The 27,783-nt window shown below is 31.4% G+C and overlaps 1 protein-coding gene across 1 annotated transcript in view; it reads right to left on the reverse strand.

Moving 5' to 3' along the window:
- Nucleotides 1–22,117, reverse strand: part of LOC124532144 — an 88,190-nt gene extending 66,073 nt beyond the window's left edge. The window contains exon 1 of the mRNA XM_047106858.1: nt 21,972–22,117. The gene's annotated coding sequence lies outside the window, so the exon portion shown is untranslated. The remainder of the gene's footprint in view (nt 1–21,971) is intronic.
- Nucleotides 22,118–27,783: the final 5,666 nt, after the last annotated feature.

The raw sequence follows: 27,783 nt of genomic DNA on the forward strand, positions 1-27,783 counted from the left end.
CTTGGGGCTGAAACTGATTTATTAAGAGGATTTCTTCCCACTAAAACCACTGCCCTAGCCAAATTTAGCACGGATTGAACATTGGGTATATTATCGAAGTTTTCCTCAGAGGGCGAAGGCTAGTGCGTACCGTCGGAACAGCTTCATCCTTTACAGAGCCGCCTCAAATAGCCACAGAATAGAAACCTTGACCTAGCATCTTCTGATAACGGCAGTATCCGGTATTATTTAAATAGTTTAAGCTAATATATTATGTGTTACAAAAATTTTAAATGTTCATATATTTTGTTGTAGTCAGATCATTTCATCATCAGATCAGAAAAATGTATGAAAACATAATGCAGCATCAAATTAATTAAAAGTCATGATAAGATAAATAATTAATTAGGCATTCGTCAAAATCATTTAGGCCGGTCTCTTAGATAAGATGTCTTGACAGATAACGTTTCTGACAGGCCAAGATTTAGATGAGAATTTAATCGTAAAGCCAAATTAATTATCAGATCAAAACTGGACTGTTAAATAGTTAAAGTTTTTGTAAATCACGGTACAAATGTTTGAGAGTTTGGTCTTTATTGATATTGTTTTTTCCTTTTAGTCAAAAAATATTTACTGTACGTGAAAAAGTGCACCCCAAAAATGTTTGTAACATCTAGCAGAAATATTGAAAAACATTTTATAACAAGATATTTGACTATCAAATACGAGACAATACTTTCGACTGAAGTGAAATAGAAAATAATAAAACGAGATCTCAAAACATTTTTGCTATCTTATTACCATAAGTTTTCCGAAATTGGAATTCGTGATTTAAATATAGTCCGAATATGGGTTTCAAACGCAATAAAGGTCAAAGGTAAGGGTCTTAATAGAGGAGCAAGGTTAGCAAAAACCGCTTTTTTTCCATTACTGTTTGACATATATACAAACTTTTATTACTGCCCGTTAAATGCTGAGATTTCATTTTGGAATACTATTTCGCATTTACTAGTTTCAATTTGGAATATTGAATCGCAATTTGAAATCATTTGAATATTTGCAATAACTGGAAAAAATAGGTGGCAATTTTTGGCTATCATTGATAAATTTATCTTTGTCATTGCCAATATTTATGTCAGGAATTAATGTTTATTGGTCGTCTTTATACTTTTTAAGCTATACTAAGTAACTGATTCGTGGGTAGGAGGTACTCAAACTTGCGTTAAGCTATAATCACTCTGTAGTCCATTTCCCCAGTAATTTGATATTTGTGCAGAGGGTACATTCCAAGAAAAACATATTTGGCAGACTTTTAATTAATGCCCTCTGTTTCACACTATCAGTCAGGATAAGTAGCTTATTGCAAATACATTTAACTTGCTCCTGTGATACTCGTGGGTTGAGTTTGGGTATTTCTATTCTATTCGATAGTCCGGAAGCAACACGGCGTCAAGCTTGCCCTAATTAAGCCGTATCACGAGTCAAAAGTACTTAGGGAATTCGATTGAACCCCCTACATTTCAAAGATAGGGTGGGCACTGTTTACTTTAACTGAAACCAAAACATATGTACGTACTTATATCGTTATTTTTCTTTATTTAAATATGTTCTTATTTATAGATTGCTGTATTGGATTTTTTTTCACTACATTGAAAGCTAGACGTTGAACCTTATTATAGCTTATGTTGTTTATTTGGCAGTGTTATAATTCTTAACCTTTTATTCTTACACTAGTTGTAGACGGCGGTCTCGCACGCGTTTAAGGAGGTTGGTTGTTATATATTAGGCAAAAAAAGCAGCCTATGTCCTTCCTTGGAGATCAATCTTGCTTTATACCAAATTTCATCGAATTCCTTTCATTGATTTGGTATTGAAAGAGGGAGAGACAGACGGACAGAGTAACTTCAACATTTATAATATTAGTATAGATAAAAAGACAAAATTATTTAAAAACTTTAGATCACAGAAATATACGTCTACCACACTGGTTGATTGGGCAATAATATTAAAAAAAAATTTTTCAATGTCCAGTAAACATTAATATTAAAGGTCAACCTTTAATATAAAATTTACAAAATTATTGCACGTTTATTTAGTTACTAGAGTAAGAATAACACTGAGTATCGTGTTTGGAGGGATCGCGTTCGAATTTTAAATATATTTATAAGGATTAACTCTATCAAACAACTTTCTTGACTTCTTAAATTATAATAATGTCATTTCAGTAATTTGGGATGGCCAAATTAATATTATCTTTTTACAATGATGCTCCAATATCTCTATTTTTTGTTACAATGCCCTGCTATCGTCCAATTGTTTTATAATGACAGGTAATTAAAATAAGAAATAGTTTTACATGCCAATATTAAATGCAGTACAAATTATTGATCCATTAATTACAATAATAATTATATATAATAAAGTAAATTCAATAGCCCTTGCCATATTAATAATATGCAATAGTAATGTGATATAAATTATGATATTGAATCAAATGTACCGTATTGAAGGCTAAGATTACTCTCGTAACAATATGAATACGTGGCATTTGTTTAAAATATAATATTTACTTAATTTTTTTAAAAATGGAATGTACATCAAGTTTAATGAAATGGAATCCTATAATTTTGCATTAAAACAAAAAAAAGTAATCTCTTTATACGAGTAACGAGATAGGATTAAATCGGTTTATCTTTTAACAGATACAACATTTGTTGAATTTTAAAATAAAAAATACTCTTTAAAACATTAAAGTTATTTTTGGAATTTTATCGAAATTACTTTCCGTGGGATACGTTTTATATAACCTCGTTTCTGTTTAGTCGGTAAAGAGGTTAATGTACGGCTAGAAAGGCCTGATTTTGCGGTATGCGTTGGTTATTGGAAAATCGCCAACGCCAAAGCATGTCCTCATGTATGGCTTCGTAGAGTATAACACTATCGTTAGATACTTAGTATGATATACTAGTTAGTTCTTTCATATATCGTAATTTTTTAGGTAGTTGGTCGTAATTGCCCAACTGTTGGTTAGTGGGCACCAATGAGTGGTAGATCATAATATGATGACGTTTCACCAATGTTAATCCAATGTTTCTGGAATTATTACAGGCTACTCTTTGCTTAGATAGACCAGTGGACACATAAAACTTACACGTAGTTTCCACCAACTCTACTCAGAGAGAGGTGGAGTAAGCTCCAAACTTTGTCTAAAAAAGTGCTATTGAGTCGTATGCCTTATTTTAATACATAAACATAGCACACAATATCTATTTGGATTTGTTGCATTACTTTTACGAATTCTTTAATCCAAAATTAGCAAAATCTGCAAACGTTGCGGCGCATTGACAAAGTATCGGAAATAAACATATCGAAATCTATTAAGTTGCCAATTTTAAAAACTCCTGAAAAACTTCCCAGATAAGAAACCCCTTTTCGAACATCGAACGAGTGTTACTACATACGTATAAAATTCGAACAAATAATTCAAATAAATTATATGTAAATTGCTTTCGTAGCCGAGTCTGTTAGATAACAAATTTCCCTTTGTAAAAACAACATGTGAAATGTATACGGACAATCGTTCGGTACATTTTCAATCAGAGTACGATGTGAAGTACAAATTACCTCGTCATTATTATTTTATGAAGCGATTGATTTAATTTTCAATGTGCGAGTTCGTTCGCTAATTAAATTCGATACTGTACAGATTTCGTAAGGACTCGCTATTATTGTGTACTTCATTTAAATTTAATTCGACACATTCCGATGAATCTGACTGGGAAATGGGTCATTGGATTGGTTGTTGCCATTGTTTATTTCGTATGAAAAACGTTTTCGTTTTCGATTTGACGGCTACGAATATTTAAAAGTAGCACAAATGTTAAGCATATAAGAAATAAGTGAATTTCAAGCACATATAAAAGTTATTATGACGTAATTACCGACTGAAATCGGTCATACGAAAAAAGAACACCAATCACAAGACACTTTAATTATTATTTTTATTTGACAGTAGCTTTTCATTCAATAAAGGAAAACAACGTCACCGGGTTAGTGACGGAAGACTCTGCCGAACACAGTTTAATTAAATGTATAACTAATCTAATATTCTTTCCTCTGATAAAGGATAGCATGATTCAGAAAAACGATTCTAGTTGACCAAGATACCTATAGGTATATATGTAAACTAAATTAACATTTAAAAAATAGTTTATATCGTTAAATGCAATAAAATGCACTATTAAGACACACTTGCGGTCTTAGTTTTAATGTTTGTTCTTTTAATTACGTTGTCCTAAAAACTGGAATGAATTATGCGTTGGTTTTCGAAAATCGTGAAATCGATGTTCACAATCACAATTTTATATTTGTTATCACATCGTAAAGTAAATTTTATGTATCCTTTAGTGACCTCTGTGGTCGAGTAGTGTGTACACCAGTTTCCTTTTTCACTCCGAGGTCTCGGGTTCGGTGCCCGGCCAAATCGATGTAGAAGAAATTCATTAGTTTTCTATGTTGTCTTAGGTGTTTGTGGTATCGTTGTTATCTTAGATTATCCATAACACAAGTGCTTTAGCTACTTACAATAGGATCAGAGTAATAATCAACACGAGAGCTACATACAATGGGATCAGAGTAATGTATGTGATGTTCCAATAATTATTTATTCAGTGTACAAATTATGGCATGAGCTCGTAACTCGTTAATTAAGAACAGCAAAGGGAACACGTGTTCAACCAAGCGTCATCAGTCAAAAGTCACTCTTCCCCTTTCGCAGGGATAACTTTACACTCTTCACACTATTCGAAGCTATACGATGGATCTCTCATACGATCCTCAGGATGACCGTCCTTTAATATTAATATTTCTTTTAAAATGACGCCCAATTCCAACTCCCGCTCGGTGTGTGAGTCAAATTCCATTCCAATTCTAGGCAGGAAAGATAAACAGAAGTCTCATTAGCTCGTTGACGTTCAATGCGGAAACATCAGTATAATTATTCTTTTGTAGTTGGAACGTGAGACACTTATCTGATTTCGATTAGTACTTTTTTTGTGTACTGCGATAAAGTTGTCTTGATCCTTGGCTGTTTAATTTTATGTAATTTTATGCCTTTACAAATCTACGCGTGGCTTGCGATGTCACCGTGTAACTGTGACTTCGATCCCATCACGCACGATGTAATTTGGCAACTCTTTCCGTTGTCACACCGTCAAAAATGGAACTCTCTACCAGCACACGGGTTCCCTTTCTCTCATATCCTGGGTGTCTTCAAGACGTAAAGAGGCATCTTGCAGGCCGGCACGGCATGACAAGGGCGACTAGTGCAACGCATTCTTATTGACTGTACTGGTCGTCAACGTTTCTGGACTTCCCTTCCACTTACCATCAGGTGGAATAGAGTCATATGGCTTACCGGAATGCATATAAAAAATATCATTTAGTTTTATTGAAATTATTAAATTAATGTTGTATTTTTTTTTTTAATCTTTTATCTAGTTCTGTTTTATTATATAACTACCCAAATTCATCTTCCTTGTAGTTACCGAGAACTTTGTGACAGAAAAACAAAATAATTATATTGTTACCTTGACTCGAGATTTGTAGAAAACGAATATTATTAATGAACTGTTTTATATTTAGAAACAGTCTTTTATCTTGTATACGGAAAATATCCAAGTAAATTGTTAACAGATCTAATTAAAAACACTTGTTTCATTTGAATATTTGATATAACAATTATCTGCGTTGAGAGACTTCGTTGAAAGACCTGATTAGACGCGTCCTTTTTGATTATTCCGACCACATTCAAGGAAGATACATTTTAGATTCTTATCAAAGGGAAACCAATGTAAAATCAACGTACTGGTTAATATAATCGTTTTGAATGAATAGCTTCTCATGCTTTTAAATATAAGCTATCAATCCCTTGTTGAATAATTTATCTGTACCTTAAATTAAGCTAACGATACGCCCCGTCTTCGCACGGGCGCAATACTAATACTACATATACAGATTGTTTTTATTTGCTACTTCTAAAATTATCAATGTTTCTCTACTATATTGTCCATGTATTAATACAAAAACCTACTATCTATTAAAAAAAAGGCGCATCAAAATCCGTTGTGTAATTTTAAAGATCTAATCATACATGGGATAGACAGAGGTAAGCGACTTAGTTTTGAACTATGTAATGGCTAGCATTAACTGGCTTTTTATGCTTGTAAAGAAAATATATGTCAATAATTTTGTACTTTATTTAAATTTTAATAGATACATTTAAATGAATTGCGACGGAAAATAGGTAATTTGATGAACCTACTATATTATATAATGGACAATTTCCACATCACCACTTACAAGAATCAATTTGTTTAAAATACCAGCCTGTAAATTACCCACTGCTGGGCTAAGGTCTCCTCTTTCATTGAGGAGAGGGTTTGGAAAATATTCCACCACGATGTTCCAATGCGGGTTGATGGAATGCACATGTGGCAGAATTTCGATGAAATTAGACACATGCAGGTTTCCTCAGGATGTTTTCCTTCACGGCCGAGCATGAGACGAATTATAAACACAAATTAGGCACATACATATATATAGTGGTGCTTGCCTGGGTTTGAACCCGAAATCTTCGGTAAAATACAAATATAAGACGTAATTGCAACATCCGTTTTAATCTGTAAATGTGTAAGCGATAGTAATTCATATCACATTTCAGATTCGTATAAAAAATTAAACATATATTAGATTAAATTTTCACGTCTCTATATAGACTTATCAAGATATTGATAATGAGGATAAGGTAAGAAAATTCTAACAAAGTTTGAAGCATATAAATATATATAAAAGTTAACATAGTTGCTTTGTGTAGAACCTTTTCAGTTGATTAGTTCTGCTAGACAAAGTTTATGGATGTCTTAACATAAGTTTAGTCAATATACACCTCTATTCGATTGTTACAGTTCAATATATATATTAAGGGTTGGAACATATATATATATATATATATATATATATATATCAAACAGTGTCAGCAATAACATATGTCTGAAGAAAAAACTTGCATATAAGTATGGTAATGAAATAAAAACATTTTAAATAATTCTCTCTAAACGTACCGTACGTACGTACGTAACGTACGTTTTAAAATATAACTTATGTAATAAGAAAATGAATGTTTGATTAATTATTTTTCAAATATTTAAAAGAAATAAAAAAATATAATGTATTTTTGTCAATGTGAGATGCGATGGCCCAGTGGTTAGAACGCGTGCATCTTAACCAATATGGGTTCAACTCCAGCATCACTGAATTCATCTCATGCTCGATGGTGAAGGAAAAAATCGTGAGGACACCCTCATATGTCTAATTTCAACGAAATTCTCCCACATGTGTATTCGACCAACCCAATGTGGGTTGGTCGAATGGAACAGCGTGGTGGAATATGTTTCAAGCCTTCTTCTTAACGGAGAGGAGGCCTGAGACCATCAATGGGAAATTTACAGACTGTTGTTGTTTATTGTTTCTGCCAATTCGGACAAATATCAATGACTTATAAAGAGACATTTCAATTTCGTATAATTGAACTCACACGCGATTACTTCTAAGCCATTTGATAATACTGTTATGGAGCTTCCGAACAAACTTCCTACATGATTCTCCTGTGGCAAACATTAAGGCTGGCGATAATTGTTTCAAAAGAAACCCTACGCGTTGCCAAAAAAGCGGCTAGTTGGGTTAAGTACTGTAACATAGCTTACTTATGCCTGTTTCTGAGGTTAGTGTTCAGAATCCTTTACAAGAAATAAGATTACTCTTATATATGTCACCGTGAGATTAAAAACAACGTTAGATTATAATCTGCCGTGAGATTAAAAATTACAGTTTTTATAATAAAACTGAAATTGACTTCGATAGATTATAATCTACCGTAAAGTAATGCGTTAAATTGTTAACAGTATGATACGGTTCACAATCTTTCGACAGTTCGCAATCTCGCGAGATAGATTATAATCTAACGTTATTTACATTTTTTTTGAAACAATGATTTGAATGCATGTTATCTGTGATTTTACAAGTAGCAAAGTTTCGTTATAAATATGTTGTAAATGTGTGCTGTGTTGAGACTAAATTTTATAGGGGTTTGTGCGAACACACTTGGGTAGGTACCACCTACATTTTAGATATCGTAACGTAAAACAGCAATTATTAAAATTGATGACATCCAGTTTTAATGATGAGTGAGCCAGGCATAAGCGACATAACATCGCATTGGTGATGTAAGGAACGGTTAATATGTATGTCCGCTGGTGACCATATGTTCGTCAACCTATCATATATTTAATATATAAAATTAAACTTTTTTTTCAAAATTTCAGAGGCCGATTGTAATTCTATTACTGTCTTTGACTACAAAACCAAACGCTACAGTTAATATGTATCATTTAACGAAATTAATATCTCAATTTTATCGGTGTATAAATAATAATATGTATAATATAATAAGTATTTTTTACAACGCTCAAGGAAAAATAAGATCAAGACGAGGCAAACCAGAGGAAACATTTAAATATATTAGTTGAGAATTGTCTACATAAATTCCACCCTTCGTTTCGAAGGCTGGCGATATCGCAAGGCTTACCCTAAGTACGAAAGGGTGGTTATGTGAGAATTTTTTCGACGCCAAATCCCCCCACCATTCCCACCACATCCCTGTTTTACGAGCGTCGTTACTCTGATTTCACTTGCTAATCTTTCAGGCCTGAATCTTGTTTAGTTTTCTGTGACAACATTTCGATTTTTCTCCTTTGTTTTAGATGATTTTATGTTAATTGTTAGAATGTTTGCTGTGTGTTTATTTGATCAAGTGTTTCATTTAAATTAAGTGATTTGTTATATTTCTATCGTAATTTTTCTTTAAAGAAATACCCTTATATAGTTCATAAATATTCTTGAATAATAATAATTATATTTTAGTACGAAATATAGTCAAGTTGCGGAAGCAATAGTTAAGACTTAATTTTAAATAATAACATTTGTTTAAAAAAAAATCTTAAATTACAACTTAATTTTAATGCCAGTCATATAAATTATAACAAATAAGAATTATACCATAATAATTTTTAAAAAATCAGCCATCTTACTGGAAACTCATTCCGTCCGGTATTATACAGACAGACATAGACAACAGTAGCTTACCAGAATTGAATAAAATTTAAATATACTGACTATAAATATTGTGTTCGTTAGTAATATTTATATTCTGTGCACGTTTATCTTTTATACTTGGAAATGAATATTATGTTATATGAAAATATAAGTTTATTCTCATTCGTCGGTTGAATAATTGAACGACCTCCGTGGTCGAGTGGTGTGTACACCGGTTTTCATTTGCTCTTTGGCGGTATCATATTATGATATGTGAGTACTACCCTAAACAATCTTGCACAAAGCCCTACCAGCAAGTAAGATGTTGCGTATATATATATATATATATATATATATATATATATATACATCCTACAACATTTTTGGCGTCATGCACGTGGTGCATCATTACGACGTCCCCAAGTTCCCCTTACTTTAATTAACATGTCTTAATGAATACTGCTTAGTTTTTTGATTTCCAGGTCCTTGGGATACGTTGTTTTCCGATATAAAAAAATTCCACGATATTCGTCTTTCAGTCAGGCCCAAACACTTTTGAACCCCTAACCATGATGATACATTTAAGGTATCCTAGATATATTGATCATAATTTACCTATGGCATCGATTATTTAGCGTCCTCACAGGATGGACTGTATTTGGAAGTGCGACGTTGCCAGCTTTAGGTTTGTTGTCTCTTTCTTTTCCTATCGCTGTTCTGTTCAAACAGTTCAACGTTTATTTTGTTCCAATATTCGTAAGGCTTATACATATACGGATGTCCGATATGTTATAACGTGTAAATACGTAATATATATATATATATACATATTTTTTTTTTTACGGTCTTGGTTTGCGTACGCGCATATGGGTCACCTGATGGTAAGTGGTCACTATCACCCATAGACTATGAAGCTGTAAGAAATATTAACTATTCCTTACATCATCAATGTGCCATCAACCTTGGGAACTAAAATGTTATGTCCCTTGTGCCTGTAGTTACACTGGCTCACTCACCCTTCAAACTGGAACACAACAATACTGAGTACTGTCATTTGGCGGTAGAATAAACTGGTGGGTGGTACCTACCCAGACGGGCTTGCACAAAGCCCTACCATCAAGTAAGTAGGTGAAATAATTTCTTCAGATTATTAAATTGAACAATAGATAACCGCTAACTTACTAACTGTACTTTCTAAGCGTACAGATTTACAAGTGAATTGTCAATGTCTAATAGACCGTAGTTATTAATCACTCGAAGACCACTTTGATAGAAATTAAATCGCTTTGAAATCAGGTAAAGGATTCCTAAGAACAGTTGAGTGGATTATAGCAAATGAATGAATATCAAGGCGTTCAGCGTTCAGTTCGAGAGGGTTCACCATGTTGGAAGAACTTAAAATATTTAAGATATGATAAGTAAAGTAACAGCCTGTAAATTACCTACTGCTGGGCTAAGGCCTCCTCTTCCATTAAGGAGAGGGTTTGGAACATATTCCACCACGCTGTTCCAATGCGGGTTGGTGGAATACACATGTGGCAGAATTTCGATGAAATTAGACACATGCTTATAAACGAACATAGGGACAGTGAAAACTGCTTTGTTTTATACTATGTAGTGATGTTTCGACTAATGATATATATACATATATCATGTTCATATTTTTACAAATCATATGGTAAGGTCAATGACTCTATCTGAATGTGTTCCAAAAGATATTTTAAATTTACTTTTGTACAATTTGTTATAATAAACATTATACCACCTTATAACCTATGTAGGCAGTGACAGGCAATTGACAATAGTAAATAATATAATAGCCTATCAATCACGTTCAAAATTTAAGAATTCGGTACCTCGTAAATGATATTTAATTGTTTGACAAGGATAGTATTATTGTTCATCTTAAATGACATTGTGCAGTATAAAAGATCGTTCTGGGATATAGGAAGATATACAGAATATTACTTCGTCACTCATTATTATTTATAAATTGTCAAATGTAATATTAAGCATTCCTTACATCATCAATACACTATGTATGGTCTATGGTACACTGAACTTGATAATTAAGTTGTTTTTTCGTTTGTACTCGTAGTAACACTGTATAACTTCTCGTTCGAATTGTAATACACTGAGTACTCAGTGTTGTTTTGTTATAATAAAATATTCCCAACAACGGCGACTTTCAACGCAATATTACAAATAAAATAATATATAATTTTATTATTAATAATACCACCTTCTACTCAATTCTTGATTTCTCGTCATAAAGCCTATAAATTATATCCATCCTTCTTTATTAATTCAAATTATTCAATAAGAAATAATGAAAATACAACAACAAAAAAATTATTTAATAAAGAAATAGTCACTCGTGTATAAATCGTCATTATTTAAAAGCTATTGTTACAATCGCTACGTAATTAATTTCATTTTCATCTCAACCATATTGCGCCTCTTCAGAACGCGTTCTGCTTCACAGATTAAAAATCTCTTTTTTTTTTAATTATGCCATCATAACTAGATCGCGTTGCATTCAGCCGTGATGCGTAAATTTAATGATGTACGTGCATTTTGTTCACATCGCCGTGAAAAAACATTGAAATGTCAATATTATGAGAGCGGTTTGTAATTTTAATTTTTGATTCAATTTATCTTCCAATGTACCTATAAACCAACTACTTTGTAACGTTTTAATTTACAAACAATAATTTTTCATATCCCTTTTTTCATTACTCTTTCCTAAATTCTTTTATCGATAATATTATAAAGCATTTCACAGTAATTGTCAACATTTTCCTGCTATTAAAAGACTTGTCATCTGTCAGCTTTAAATTAGCTTGTTAGTATCGACGTTAGTAAGGAAATAAAATAATTTAAATAATATTCCAATTTTAAGCATATTTTTGAATAGAAATTCGTTGGGGCACGAAATACTTTAATCATTAAAATTACTGGACATTATCTACCTGCAAAGAACAAATAATATTCGGGTAAAGAGTTTCGAGTTACGTGAATTAATTATTTCCTGGTATGATATAAAAACTTTATTTTATCTAGAAATTAATCAACCAAATGGTAAGTATGTCTGTATTTCCGCCTAGAGAACGAATCGTAGTGTCTAAATTAATTCCGTTTATTTAATTTAGATTCATAAAGAATCATTAGGAAAGTTATATAAATATTTATTTGGGTGCATTTAAAACTAGTCAAAGATAAAAATCTTATTTCCTTTTTTAATCTGTAGACGAAGCTGTCGGCGTTATTATTAAAAGGATCATTATACTGAATCGAAATTGGGACGTAGCCAAGTACTACCGAATAGTAGTTGAGAGATATGAGAATGTTCGTTGTGTGACTCTGATTTTGAATTGCAAATTAAAACCAAAACATGTACATATACATAGCAGTACGTGCATACTTTTGAACGCGTGTTCAAATTAATAATCATACAGTGAGATTAGAATTTAAATATTTTGTTCTTTATTTAAAAATAAAACTATATAAAACAGTTATAATAAATGTCAAATTTTATAGGGTATATCACCTCAAATTATTAATTTCAAGATTTAAAAAAACCGCAAACACAGTAAATTTTATTCTTGGTGTGTACACCGGTTTTCATGGGTACCTGACCCCGAGGTCCCCTGTTTCGATTCCCGGCCGAGTCGATGTAGTTTATCATTAGTTTTCTACGTTGTCTTGGTCTGGGTGTTTGTGGTACCGTCGTTAGTTCTGATTTTCCTTAACACAAGTGCTTAAGCTACTTTGGGATCGTTTAAAATAAAACAATATGTTCTTCATAACTTATTTAGAATGAAACTAACAATTTACAACTAATCACAGTCGCAATTTAAACTCGAGATCAGCACGATATTCCTTCAAAGGGCCTTTGAGGAGCTTACTCGTATACTCGTGCGAGCGCTCGGGCGTGCCTCTTGACAAACGATATACGTACCTATGTACTTTCAGGTAAAATCCACTCAGCCTACATTTTTATCGACCGTGGTTGTAAATAAGCCTGTAGTTATGTGTTGTGGTGAATTTTACATCGCAATTGTAGAAATGATCATATTTACTTACAACTGTTTACTCACATATGTTTGGAAAAGGCTTCCTTTTCAGTTAACGAAATAGTTTGGCTTATTCCACATGTTTAGGTTGCTGTTTATTTATGTGACAAAATTCCCTTAAATATTAATGTATATTATTTAACTGATTATGTTTAGTAAGCTGAGATGTTAGAACTTAGAACCTAGAAATTCTGTCACATGTTTATTTCAACAACCAACATTGGAACAGCGTAATAGAATATGTTCCAAACATTTGCTCAAAGGGAGAGGAGGCCTTAACCCAGCAGTGGGAAATTTGTTGTTTGTTAAGTTTTTCCTAACAGCTAACTCCGCGATGATGAATAAGTAGTTTATAAGGAACTACTTATATTTATACATTGTGAATTTATGAGAAAACGTTGACCTTTCCTGAATTTGTTTACGATTTGCGTAAGTTCTGCTTTTGCAGACCTACGCTCATATTTGATTTGAATTTCGAATTAAAATCTAAATATATTTCATTTATGTTTACTTAATTAATTAGAAGTGAAATTTATTACAGTTTAGTAATTAAAAATAAATATATATTTGTAATACTGATATGAAAATCAGCCTTGTCAGGAATATTATATATTTATGGTATCGTTTGGAAACTCTTGAATTATTTATTGACAATGATAAATATTTTATATTATTAAATTTACTTGTTGGTAAATCTTTGTGCAAAACCGTTTGGATATCCACTCATCATGTATCCACTGCCAAATAGCTATACTTCATCATCATCAACCCGTTTTTGACCACTGCTTAACATAGGCCTCTCCAAATACACGCCACCGTGGAAGTTAAATCATTTATTTCTTGAAGTCCACTCGGCTATGTGTCATTTCATGTTCAATTCATTAATATTATTAGTTTGCTTTTATAAAGACTTTGAAATTAGTTTGTAATTTTGATTCTATTGAGAAAAAATAATTTTGTCGAAAACCATTCATATATCAATAGTGTATACATTGCTTATGTATATATATATATATATATATATATATATATATATATATATATATATATATATATATATATATATATATATATATATAGTTTTTTTTGATATACGTATACGATACCACAAACACGAATATCACCTAGATTAAGACACATACCAAAAATAAAATATGACTTAAATTTAGCCTTGGGGAACTCCCATTTACAACACAAATACATAATAGTATTTCATGAAGGGAAACAAGTTGATTTTACTTAAATTGAAACTAAGCGTAAAATCAAGAGCTTTACCTTCAACATCGTAATATTAAAAAAAATATTTTAAAGTGTTCTGTTTTGCTTTTTCCAATCAAAGGCTTTAGATAAATAGCAGAACAGAAGAATTTATTAAATGAGAAAATTTGCGAAGAGATTGAAAGCTGTTTAAATATTATCACAGCATAGTACATTTAATATAGTATATTTAGTATTAGTATTGCACCCGTGCGAAGACAGGGTGGGTTGCTAGTAGAAACATAAAAACTAAATTCATTTATTATTTTCTACGTAAATTATCTGTAAAACAACACGAACCGTTCTTAAAGCAGATCAAATGTAAAAACGTTTCAATTTTAATGTTATGCAATAATTTATTTTTAGGTTAATCCATTTCTATGGAAATTATATTTATAGTTAAAATACTGCTTTAATTAAATTCCTTAATACTTCACTTATACATTACGTAATGTTTTATATTTAATCTAGGGTGGTATACGTGGTATGCAATGGCTTTATTTTTAACCCAACCAAACGGTGGCTATATTATATTATATCATCCGGTATTATTTCGCACACACATATTCAGATTTCTAGTAGAAGCGTAGTTGTTTTAAAAAAAAAATATTTTTTATGCTTTTATTATGTTAATTACTATTTACGTGTGCTTATTAGATTCACTTAGTAATAATCTAATAGTGGAAACTCTGTTTGCTTATGACTTATTTTAGTAAAAAATATTAGTGTATTATATGTTTACGGAAAAAAAATAAAGAGTTGGCTGGTTATAGGTCATTTCGTGTCAATCTAAATTCAATAAGGGCCGTCTAGAGGAAACAAATATACCGTGTTGGTTGAATTAAATTTAATTACAATACTTAAAATATATGTAAACAACTACGCCTGGATTGACTCAATAAGTGACGTTACTGCTTACATACTTTTCTGAGTTCAAGTAGGTGAGTTTTGGTTTGAAACTTCAAATTTATCTTGTTTGGTAAACAATTATTCGATGCGACTGTTAGCCAAACGATAATTATACTATTCTAGTTACCGTATTTCTAAAGCCAGAATACATACAAAAACAAACACTGATTTGTATGAATATGAAAATTAAATATTCAACGAATTCTGAAATCAATGGCGCTAATTCAACTTGTATTGATCACGCTAAATTTTTTATTAACTTCATTGAAACACGCCATTTTAAACAAAAACGGTGTGCGTAGGCTGGAATGTATTTTATTTTTAGTAGTAAGCACATGAAAATAAAAACCATTAAAAAGTAAATTAAAGTAACAGCCTGTAAATTTACCAATTCTGGGCTAAGGCCTTTCCATTCAGGAGAGGGTTTGAAACATATTCCACCACGTTATTCCAATGTGGATTGGTGGAATACACATGTGGCATAATTTCGATTAAATTAGACACATGCAGGTTTCCTCACCGCCGAGCACGGGATGAATTATAAACACAAATTAAGCACATGTATATAGTGGTTCTTGCCTGAGTTTGAACCCGAAATCATCGGTTAAGATGCACACGTTCTAACTACTGGGCCATCTCAGCTCACAAAAACTATTAGATGATGAATTATTATTTGTATTCATGTATATATGTATCAATTAAATAAAATAATATTCAAACTACGAAATTTATAAAAGGAACCAATTTCCACTGAGAAATTATTAGTTTATCGTAATCAATAAATCTTACTATAGTTTATCACTAAAATAGTCTTTTTTTATTTTATTTTACGAGGAATACAAATGCGGTTCGGTAAAAGTTTGATTGGAATATAATTAGCAATATAATCAACGGTAGGTAGTTGCATATTTTTATTTAGGTTTATAAAACAATCCCAATTTTAATAAATGTAGTACTGTATATTAGTTTAAATATTTATGTTGGGTGTCATTTAAAAAATGTCGTGAGGAGCGTTACTCATTTATTTAAAAAACGCACAAAAATATGATGTAATGAATAAAACGATTACGTTTGTTTATTGTTTAATTCAGGTTATTCGAATAACGTTATTTTTTACTTTACATTTTTATTCATTTGGTGGTAATTTGATTTATGGTTTTATGTTTAATTCCAAAAAAATGTAATACTTAATTAGTTGATACATTTTGTGTTTTCTTTTATCTTCAATTATTACAAATATTAATCCTTTGAACGCAGTAATATTTTATAAAGTCTTAATACATATACTAATATCCTAAATTCACTAATAACATTAAAACAACTGTTATTGCTTGTCTTAAAGCGTATTACTTAGTTATGGTTTGGAGGGTAAGAAAACCAGTCTAATTAGTGTAAGAGGAACAAAGCACCTTCGTAGCCATTGTAGACGCTAAATAGACAGTGTCAGATATGTTATATTAAGACAATATCTAATGAAAAACAGTATAAATCTATTTTAAAGTAACCTTACTGAGTCAAATTCTGATATATGATAGATGATATTTTGACTTAGATTAAATCAAAATACTTTTTATTTCAATATTATATCTAACTAACGATCCACCTCAGCTTTGCACGGGTGCGTACTTCAGACACCTCTAAAAATTGTCTGTGTTTCTGTACTATATTTTACACGTCTTAAACATAATATAAAGTATAAAGCTTCCACTTGAATAGATAGATTTATGTATAAAAAGAAGCCGTATTAATAATAATACACTAATATAATCTATTTAGTAATTTTAAAGGTCTAAGTATACATAGGGACAGATAGCCGTAAGCGACTTTGTTTCATACGATGTATTGATGATTTATCATTTCAAATATACACCAATCACGACTAATTACGGTTTACAGTAAAATTCATATACTATTCTTCGCTTGCAAACTTAAAGCTTCTATTGGGGGGAAGTGGGGGTTAGGGATATAAAAAATTAGTCCTTCCTTTTAATTCTAGCTAATTTTGTACTAAAATTCCATCAAATTCGCTTCAGTTTGCTTTTATAACATATTATGTTGAATAACACTCATACATGTTTCGACCTCGAGATAACAATATTATCTATATTTAAAAATATACAATATGAATTACAACGCGAATTATTAAATTTTCAGCGCGAAAATAGTCGCCAATATCGAATTGTAACTGATGATTATATTTACCTGTACCGAAAGTTACCTCAGGGAAATAATTTTTCATATTTTTATAGAACTTGTTTAATAATGAATGTTGACATATAATATAATTTATATACAATTGCAATAATATTGTATATTATGAGCTAATTTATGTATTACGAGTATTATTAAAACATATCATTATTATTATTACCTTTTAAGGAACTATTTTAAATTGCTTTAACAAATTAACAGATAATTAAATTTATTATTATATAAAAAAAAATATTATGAGATAATTAATAAATATTAATCCTTATTCCCTTTACTGCCCAAAGGTTAGAATTTCCTAAAATTCTTTCTTAGCGAAGGCTTACATCATAAAGTGAACCACGCTCTTAATTACATACTACTGGGGTCATTAGTTCAGCTCGGCGATGATAAACCACTCAACATATAATTACATATATGTGATAAAGTTACGTAACTATGTGTAGTTTTTCATATAAAAATTCCAATGTATCTCGTAATATTTCGGTACCTCTAGATATGTATTTTTTTATGGAAAAGGTTGGCGGATGAGCATATGGGCCGCCTGATGGTAAGAGGTCACCATCACCCATAGACAGTGACGCTGTAAAAAATATTAACTATTCCTTACATCGTCAATGCGCCACCAACCTTGGGAACTAAGATGCTATGTCCCTTTAGATTACACTGGCTTACTCACCCTTCAAACCGGAACACAACAATACTGCGTACTGTTATTTAGTGGTAGAATATCTGATGAGTGGGTAGTACCTACCCAGACGGGCTTGCACAAAGCCCTACCACCAAGTATATATTATACGTTCGTATATATATTCATAAACTCGAGCATTACACTTAATTATTGATTGTTAAATTAAACACGGTTTGAATAATAAAATACCACGACCTGAAAAGAACTGGCGAAAGAAACTCAGCAAGATAAACGATATCTGTGATAAATTTTATTATTTTGAATTTTAAGTGATCACTAATCCTCAGTTTTAAAGCGATGCAGTTTATTAAATTATGAATAGATTCTCGCTGTTCATTTTCGTTGTAAATAAAAGCCAAGGAATATTCAAAAATATATTCTTCATCTTGTTTACAAAATAAATGTCTTTCAATATTGTAGCGTCAAACAAAAGCTCTATTAACTGTGTCTGACGCCGCTCAGCTTAGTTTGGCGAGAACAAATTTGCCAAGGAAATATAGTTACACTGAATATAATACATTCTCAGCTAGATCATTTATACATATATAATATACATGTATATATTCCACTTTGTTATTTATATAAATATTTTTCTAAAGATAAATTATTGGTAGAAAAGTTTTACTTTTTCTACCACCTACTCACCTAGAGTAGGTAGGAATCTAAAACATAGATATCGTGTTTTTAAAAATGTTTAAAATTATATTTCTTAGTACGTAACCATTAAACTATAGATGCTTTCAATCAATGTCGGCTTATGACTGCTTATTTTCTTTTTTAAAATATTTCTTTAGTGTTATTGATATATACTAGGCTATTATTTATAGTACTGTAATATTAAAAATACCGTTACATATATTAATACAATCATGATTATATGCATTTTATAATAAACTGCATAATTTTTCGAGAGATTAAATATCAATCGAAGTTAATTGCAATTTCATACTAATAGTATTTGTCTATATTTAATCACAAGTCACATTTTGACAGTTTACAATCTCGCAACGTAGATTATAATCTAATGTATTTATAATTTTATGTTTCAAGACTTCTCACGTGTATATAATCTAAATAGTCTTGAAGTAAGACTATTATATAATATTTAAGTCGAAACCAATATTGCTATATTCACTTGTTTTCTTATAACTTTATTTGTTCAGCCAATTGTGACAAATTTCTGATTGGCAATTACTTTCGGTCAACTTATATCGCATGTATTGCTACGCGCCTACGATGCTCGTAGTACTTCGTAGAACGGCTTTAACCTTTACATTACATGCCTATATTTATAGATTTTCGAAAATACTTCATAAAACGAGCCGAATAATCCTTTTTAACTATAAAACTATTTTTATGACAGAATAATAAAAAAACAAATACTTAATTTTTATTGTTGTCAAAATTATTGTTCAGGTACTGGAATAATTTAAAAGTCATATAAAAATTTCAAAATTCTTTAAAAAACGTAATAAGATTAAGGATTATCTACGTCCTGAATTCACGTCTCATTTAATGTTTTGTAATTTTTTTGTGTGATAGACAAACGAACAAATCAAATCAAAATAAACTTTATTCAAGTAGGCTTTTACAAACAGTTTTGAATCGTCATTTTACAATTAAGTGAAGCTACCACCGGTTCGGAAAGTAGATTCTACCGAGAAGAACCGGCAAGAAACTCAGTAGTTATTCTTGTCCGACATTTAAAAAATACAGAGTCATGTTCGTTAAATACAATTATTTAAATTTAAATATCCTGCTTGGAAGTCAGTAGGCGGCTCACCTGATGGAAAGTGACTATCACAGCCCAAAGACATCTGCAACACCCTTGCAGTAATATTGATTATTACAATTATTATTTAGTATTAAAATTTAAATTCTTTTATAAAGCTGACTAACGCAAATACGATCTTTGTGAATTCATTCCACGCTTATAAACTTCTGATTCAGATACAACAGTAAGTCCAAAAACGCAGCGTCAGCATTCCAAGTTAATCAAATAATAATAATTAAAAGTATCTTTGTCATAGTATAGGAAAACTAGCAGTCGCCCGCGGCTACGATCGCTTTTGAGCGGTGTCTTATCAAGTGATGGTTATAAAATTCCTTCCTTGGACTTCAAGTTTCATACCAAATTTCATCAAATTCAGTCTTGTGGTTTGACCTCGAAAGTGAAACACACAGACAGTGTGACAATATATATAAGCAAATATTGATGTTGATGATAATAATGATTAAAATGTTTATAGCTTAACTATTGTCTATACTTCATTATATTATAAGGAATTTATTAAATATATTTATACTGTGAATAATTTTGCAATACTTTTTATGAGCACTTAAATAATACTAACTTAAATAACTAACTTGACTTTGTATTTTTTTAAATGTTGAAAAAGAGTTACTACTGATTTTCTTGCCGGTTCTTCTCGGTAGAATCGACTTTCCGAACCGGTGGTAGCTTTACTTAATTGTAAAATGAAGATTCAAAAGTCCCTCTAAAAGTCTACTTGAATAAAGTTTGTTTTGATTTGATTTGATTTGATTTAATCTATTTGGTAATCAAAACGTCAAAATATTCGTACTTGAGAATAAAAGAAACAACACCTAATTAATTATAACGGAAATAATCACCGAAGACTTGCTTGTTAATAATAATATTGAGACGTATTACTATTTATATTTACATATTCTTCTTTATTTAGAAATAGATAGTGTTATATTTGTAGGGAAAGTGTGGAAAAATATATTCGCTTAATAGGAGTATATTTAATAGAGCTAAATAAATAGCTCATAATAGACTATTTCCTCGTGTTTTAGTACGTACTATAATCGTTATATTTTATCTTTAACGTTTCTATGGCAACTAGCTAATAGCTATGGATATGGCAATAAAATCATAAATGAAATAAAAATCTTAACAAAATCTGTTTTTCGACTTTTCGAACATAATTTCTGTAAATATGCTCTTGAATCGATTTACTTTCATTCAGTAAAAATGAAGTTCAGAATATATTCTACCAAGAAGAATTGGCTAGAAACTCAGTAATTACTATGTAACCTTCATCATCTAATAATATAATAACATGTTATTATCACAAACAAACAAATTGAAATTACTTTATACATATATGGTAGTCAATCTAAATCCAAGCTTTTAAATTATATCTATGATAATCGTATGAAATAATTACGCCTTTATTATTCCTATTCACATTTTAAATATCTTATTTCCAAATATAGTTATACATTTATGTACTAAGCATATCCTAAGTCAATATTTTAATTCTGAAAGGGATTGAATTGTCGCAATCAAAGATATTCTCAAAGTTTACGTTCAAAACACGATACACGATTAAAATATATTAATATCATAATATTTATCATAATACCGCATTTTTTTATATAATAATTTTCCGTAAATACACAGGATGAGGAACATGAGATAAAAACAATATAACTTCATTTGATAGAAAAAATTATAATATTTATGTATTATCTGTGAGATTAAAACTTTACACATTTACCAACGATAATACTAACATACAGCTTTATTTATACATACGTTAATACAAACAATATACAGAATTCTTGATTACAGAGTACGTAAAAACAGTATGTTTAACATATGAAGTATTAGTAACAAATGCAAATTAAATGTTTTTGATAACAATATTTATATATAATAAAGTGAAACTTACGTGCAATTCATAGTTGAAATTCCACCGGTTAACGTGCGTAATCATCCACCCACACACACAAACACTCTATAGATGCACAAACACTAAACATTTATAGAACATACTTTCCGCAATCATTTGCACGAGTTGAGTATTCGCGTGGTCACCGTGGCGAGGGCGAAGTCTGACTGAGCGCGGGGGTGTGGCGGGGAAGGGGAGAGGCGCCGCGCAGGCGGGTGGCGGCAGGGAACTTTATTTTTCTCCCGGATTGCCCACTTATCTTTGCTGATGCAGACTGCAAAGCAAAAGCGCAATTAGAACGTCGCCTGAGCGGGAGTTTGATTCGAATTATGTTACTTGATGAAACGTTTCGATGGCGTATTGATCGTGGTTGAACCCAATGTTTCCTTGAATGAGGTACGGTTGCATAAAATAACAAATGGTTTTTTGTATGTAATGAATGCGCATTCATTAATGAAATTTCAAGAAAGCTCGGGACGATAGCAAACCAAATAATATAGAATTTGGTATTTTTAATTTAAAAATATTATTTTTCTTATATTTTTATCTCCGTTGCTATTATTTAGTATATTTTCATTCGTTTCGTTTTAAGAACTTATAATTTTATTCCAAAAAAAATAAGTCCTTAAATCATTTAATATACGAATATGAATTATAAATATAGTTGAATCTGAAATATAAATCATAACCGCGTGGCATGATGGCAAGTATGATAAAAGTATATGAGCGTTGAATCGCAATTCCGATACTCTAGGCAAGAAACAAACGAGCCCAACTGTAAAATAATTTTCAACCGACTTCAAAAAGGAGGAGGTTATCAATTCGTGTATTTTTTTTTATTATGTTTGTTACCTCATAACTTTTCCTTTATTTGGAGTCGGTGTCACAATACAATAATAATTTAAGAAATATGTTTTTTACAAATTACCTTTTATACGATAATACTGGGTCAATCAAGGGGCTCGTATCGCTTCTTGCTTTTGATTGTTGAGGCACGTGCCCGTGGCTGACACCTGCTCCAAATATACCAATAACTATAACTACATTATATAATCGTAAATCCACTTTTAAGTTGTCTAATATTTTTCATTTTATTTTACATAGTAGGACTTTAAAAAGTTGTTGAATACGCAATTATTTTTATTACGTTTAGTGCATATTTATTTGTTTTAAAATAGTGTTTTGTTTGAAGTCGGTTTTTCTTTTTGTTAAATATTTTATTTATTTTGAAATAGCAATGATAAAATACAAACCGTATATGCGCAATTAACTCTTATATAAACTTATATATTTTATCAAGTTATTTACGGTTTATATGTGCAACGAAATTATTGAGAAATGAAATGAATACTTCACATTTCTTAAAAACCCTGGAAGTTACTAACAGTGCTGGGCAAAACATTTCTGTCACCTTCAGGAGAACTACATTACTCAAAGTAAGGATATTGGATTCTGCATCATGTATGCAGAATTTACTTGGTGGTAGGCCTTTGTGCAAGCCCGTCGGAGTAGGTACCACCTACTCATCAGAAATTCTAACAGAAATACATTGTTGTGTGTGTGTGATATACATATGGGTTGGGTTAGTGAGCCAGTATTTAATGGTAGGCCATACTAATGGACTTTTAAAAAATATAGGTTAGCACTATAACTCCGAGGTTGTAGCTTATCAATTGGAATGACAAAGTTATAATTATATATGGATAATATATACTTATAACTTTGTCATATCAATAGGAATGTTTAATGTTTCTTACGAACGTAATGTCAGGAGGTGACATCGGGTGAATCATTTGCTAATTAAAACATAAAACATTGCTGGTTTTGCGGTGATTTTCTATTAGATGAACATACGATGGAATATTACTCCAAATTAAGAATATGGAAACCTACTGGCATGTGTCTGGATACGTCACGATTAATGATTGAGATAGTCGTGTCGTTTTTCATTTGGGAACTTATATTTCATTATACTAGGTCCTAGCGACCGTATTACAAATTTTAATATTTTCAAAGCATTTTCATGGATGTTTTTTTTATGTGATAGGTGACAAACGAGCAGTAGGCTCACCTGATGGAAAGTGACTACTACCGCCCATGGACATTTGCAGCACCAGGGGGCTAGAAGGTGCGTTGCCGGCCTTTGAGGGAGATGTCTGTAAGGCGCACCTTTGTTTCATAATCATAGATTTTGATCTTTGACAACTGCTAGGCATCCCTAGAAAGCCACTTTTTTAATCTAAACTTACCCGAAGACATTAACCAAAGATCACAAGATTTTTAGGTATAAAATTACTTCTTTCTTAATCACTTATTCTTGCTTATAATTCATTACACGCCCTTCAAAATATCTTTAAAAACTGGATTGTTCATACCAATAAATCGTAATTAAGTGTGAGTGCAGATTACTAAATAAATTTCGAACCTACTCATAATTACACTCTTCTAAATATTTCAACGAATTAAAATATTTACACGTGTATGTTGTTATGTTTAAAATTTCATAAATTTAACCTTAACCTATTTTTATACAGCAATAGTATAACTTTTAACACGGTTTTTATACAAACTTTGCAAACATACATGTTAGGAGTGCACCTACAGTTCATAAGATTAGTAGCGTTCGCGAAGTTAAGAATCTATATTTTTATAATATTATAAATGAGAAAGTAACTCTATCTGTTTGTCGCTCTATCACGAGCGAATCACTGAACCGAATTTGGTGATATTTGGTATGAAGCAAATTTAATAATAATAATAAATATGAGACAACATCACATACATTACTCTGATCCCAATGTAAGTAGCTAAAGCACTTATACTACGGAAAATCAGAATTAACGACGGTACCACAAACACCCAAACCCAAGACAACATAGAAAACTTATGATAATCTACATTGACTCGGCCGGGAATCGAACCCGGGACCTCGGAGTGGCTTACTCATGAAAACCGGTGTACACACCACTCGACCACGGAGGCCGACATTTGGACACCAATTCAAATTTGGACACCAAGAAAGGACATTTTTCGCTTAACACATGACAACCAACACCCCAAAACGAGCGAAGCCGCGGGCGTCTACTAGCTAATAAAAGCTTGTGTAGAGCACCGATGCTTAGTGGGGTTGACTATTTATTTATTTATTTTTATTTATTAATAAATAAATAAATAAAATATTTGCCATTAGGTCCATTATAGTTCCGCCCAAATTCCAATTCTAAAAAAAATTAAATCGAAAATATAAATTACCTGTCAACAGAGGTAAAACGCTGCAAATAGTATAAAAATAACATTTTATACAGCTTACATCATAACAGCTAAAAAAAGACTGTATACTAACATTATCAAGAAGTAATCTTTTTTGTTTATACCTATGTAGGAGGTAATCTCGGCAACTAATTATGCGATTGTAAATATTATTTCGCTGGTAAATAACTACCTCTGAGTTCTGTGAGGTAAAGTACTTATTATTATTTATATAACATATTTTTATTAGATAACAATTATAGATGATAAAAAAGCGTGGAGCTAATACCTGTTGACTTCTAAGCAGGATATATTAATTTAAATAATTGTATTTAACTAACATAATTTTGTATTTTTTAAATGTTGGAAAGGAGTAACTACTGAGTTTCTTGCCGGTTCTTCTCGGTTGAATCTACTTTCCGAACCGGTGGTAGCTTCACATAATTTTAAAATGACGATTAAAAAGTGCTTGTCTTTTATAAGCTGCTGCTACTCCTACTTGAATAAAGTTTATTTTGAATTGATTTGATTTGATTTGCCGCGTCAAGCTGGGCGGGTCAAAAGTAACAACAAAATTAAACAGATATATTTGTTATTAGATATAAAATAATAGCAAAAAATAAAATTTACGACAATCTGATTCTCACTTAAGGAAAAAGAATAGGTATTACTATATGTTACACTAGTTCTCGCCCAGGGCTTCTCTCGCTTTTTAGACGCTTGGTTGTTATCAATTAGGTAAAAAAGGAGCCTGTATCCTTTCTTGTTGCAGCTTTCTTCATAACAAATATCATTAAATTCTGTTCATAGATTTGGTCGTGAAAGACAGACAGAAAGAGTAATTTTACATTTATAATATTAGTATACATACATTTTACAAAGCATATTTCCAACCACTTCCCTTTCCGAAAACCACGCGCGGATCGTTTGTAGCATTTGCTCCTTTAATTACTCTCTCCCGTTCACCCTTCAAACCTGAACAGGGGAATACGAAGGGATTATATGTGTTAAAATGAACTTAATAGGTCTTACAGTCTGACAATTCTAATCACTAGTAAACAACAGCCTGTAAATTTCCCACTGCTGGGCTATGGCCTCTCCCTTTGAGGCGAAGGTTTTGCAACATATTCCACCACGCTGTCCCAATGCGGGTTAGTGGAATACACATGTGGCAGAATTTCTATGAAATTAGACACATGCAGGTTTCACGATGTTTTCCTTCATGGCTAAACACGAGATTAATTATATACACTAATTAAGCACATGAATATTCATTGGTGCTTGCTTGGTTATGAACCCGCAATCATCAGTAAAGATGCTCTCGTTCTAACCTCTAGGTAAATCAGCTCCACAAGTAAAATGATTTTCTTAATAATATCTCAATATAAGATACGTAATTAATTAACAGCAGCGCTAGATGCACGTAAGGTACACTTAATACATGAAATCTAGGGCGGGTATAGTCGGGTATTGTTCCTCAAGAACCAATCCCGAGGAATCTAATTGCGAAACTTCGTAATTCCTATCACCGGGACTTGTACGTACCGATCTAAGTAAAGGCGCTAAGAAAGCCTTTTAAAAGTTGCCTGTAATCCGTTCAGATAGTGGGTCCGTTCGATAAACTGGATAAAAAGATCTATAACATCTACTAGTTTTTATAATCTATACAATCGCAAATACTAATAGCTGTGCTTATTTTTTTTTTTAAATAGTTTCCGCTATCGAAACTAGAAAGTTTCAAAAACGCTATCGTACTTCTCGCTACGCCGTACTAAACAGTTACAAACGCTAAATCCGATTAAACTAGTAACCGGAGTTTCGAACAGTGGTTTTAAAATAAAATACATCAATTTAAAAGTGTTAATAGCATTCTTGTTAACTAATTAACTATTAAATAATTCTAAGATTAGTTCATTATTATGTTTTATTCGTATTGAGTTATTATTAATTATTGAGTAAGAATTAAACAAGTATTTGTGTTGTTGAATGAATGATAAAAAAGTTTTCATATTTTTACATTATTAATAATATTTGACGACCTCCATGGTCGAGTGTACAAGGGGTTTCATGGGTACGCCACTCTGAGGTCCCGAGTTCGATTCCCGGCCGAGTAGATGTAGATTACCATTAGTTTTCTATGTTGTCTTGGGTCTGGGTGTTTGTGGTTCCGTCGTTACTTCTGATTTCCATAACACGAGTGTTTTAGCTACTTACATTGGGATCAGAGTAATTGATGTGATGTTGTCTCATATTTTTAATATTGAGTACTCACTCATCACATATACTATCACCAAACAACAATGCATTATGTATCCCGGTTTGGAGGATGAGTGAGCTAGTGGAGTGAATACAATAGGAAAAAGGGATATAGCCCTTTTAGGTGCCAAAATTGGTGGTTAATTGGTGATACGTGTTAAGAATAAATAAATATTGGACAACATCACATACATTACTCTGATCCGATCTGATGAATGTAAGTAGCCAAAGCACTTGTGTTATGAAAAATGAGAAGTAACGACGGTACCACAAACAATCAGACCAAAGAGAACAAATGAACTTTTTC

Source organism: Vanessa cardui, chromosome 8 (assembly GCF_905220365.1).
Source record: "Vanessa cardui chromosome 8, ilVanCard2.1, whole genome shotgun sequence".
In the NCBI taxonomy this organism is placed as follows: Eukaryota; Metazoa; Arthropoda; class Insecta; order Lepidoptera; family Nymphalidae; genus Vanessa; species Vanessa cardui.